Source organism: Haliaeetus leucocephalus, unplaced genomic scaffold (genome assembly GCF_000737465.1).
Source record: "Haliaeetus leucocephalus isolate CR32 unplaced genomic scaffold, Haliaeetus_leucocephalus-4.0 Scaffold984, whole genome shotgun sequence".
In the NCBI taxonomy this organism is placed as follows: Eukaryota; Metazoa; Chordata; class Aves; order Accipitriformes; family Accipitridae; genus Haliaeetus; species Haliaeetus leucocephalus.
Window position 1 is genome coordinate 981,941 of NW_010973420.1, and position 1,026 is coordinate 982,966.

General features: G+C 52.7%; 1 protein-coding gene across 1 annotated transcript in view; it reads right to left on the reverse strand.

Annotated features, from left to right (window-relative positions):
* BARX1 (BARX homeobox 1) overlaps positions 1-1,026 on the reverse strand; it is a 4,330-nt gene that overhangs the window by 1,700 nt on the left and 1,604 nt on the right. The window lies entirely within an intron of this gene.

Genomic DNA, 1,026 nt, shown 5'->3' on the forward strand with positions numbered 1-1,026 from the left:
GGGACCGCGAAGCCGGCGCTGGCCCCAAACCCGGGCAAAATTCGGGGCGCCCGGTGCTCTGCTCCTGCCATGCGGGTCGAGAGGGGCCCCGGTCCCGGCCGCCCTGCCCGACCCGCCGGCACCCACGGGAGCAAGGCCGGTGGCGTGAAAAGGACTTCTGGAGGAGTTTCTGCGGGCTCCCACGCCTCGGCCTAAGCAGAAATTGCGTTGTTGAAGCAAATAGACGCCTTACAGGGCCTGATCCTGTGCCGTGAGAGCTATAAAGAGCCTTTTATCTGCTTCACTATTTCGAATAGTTCTGCCCACCTTGAAAATAATACTAGTTTCCAGATATTCTGACATATGTTGCTCCCTTGCTACGGAGTTTGAGGCTTTCCTCTTCGAAAAGGAAAACAAGAAATTGGGATCCCCCTATTCCGTTCGTTTCTACAGACAAAAAGCGACGTCTCCGCAGATGAAGACTGCTTGGGAAATGAAAGCTTTCACCATCCCACATGAAATACTGGCGTTTAAAAAAAACCACCAAAACTATGTCATTAATACACTGCTTTTGTCCTAGATACTCTGTCAGACTGGGTAAAGCACGCTGGCTCCCGCTTTAAATAAATATATATAAATATAATATATATAAACCAACATATACAATATATATATATCGGGTTTCCAGCTGCATCCGTGTCCGCAGAGCACCGGGCCGCCTCTTGCAGCCATACAGACACATACCCCACCGCTGGGCTCCAGCCATTCACACCTCCTCCAAAACCACGAAAAAAACCCGATCAACGACAAGGGGCTCCCCGGGAAAAATTCAATGGCCGTTTTGTGCAAGCGGCGTCCGAGCCGTAAAGCCGCTTTCTTCCTTTTAGGCCCCAAATATTCGCCAGGCTCCAGGCTGGGAGCCTCCCGCGGCACGGCGAGGAGCCGGCGGGGATGCGCAGGGCCGGCAAAGCCCGGCAGCGATTTTTTTTTAGCCAAAATTCACGAGGTTTTCTTCAAGGGGACCGGCTCTAAAACGGCAAACGCCTC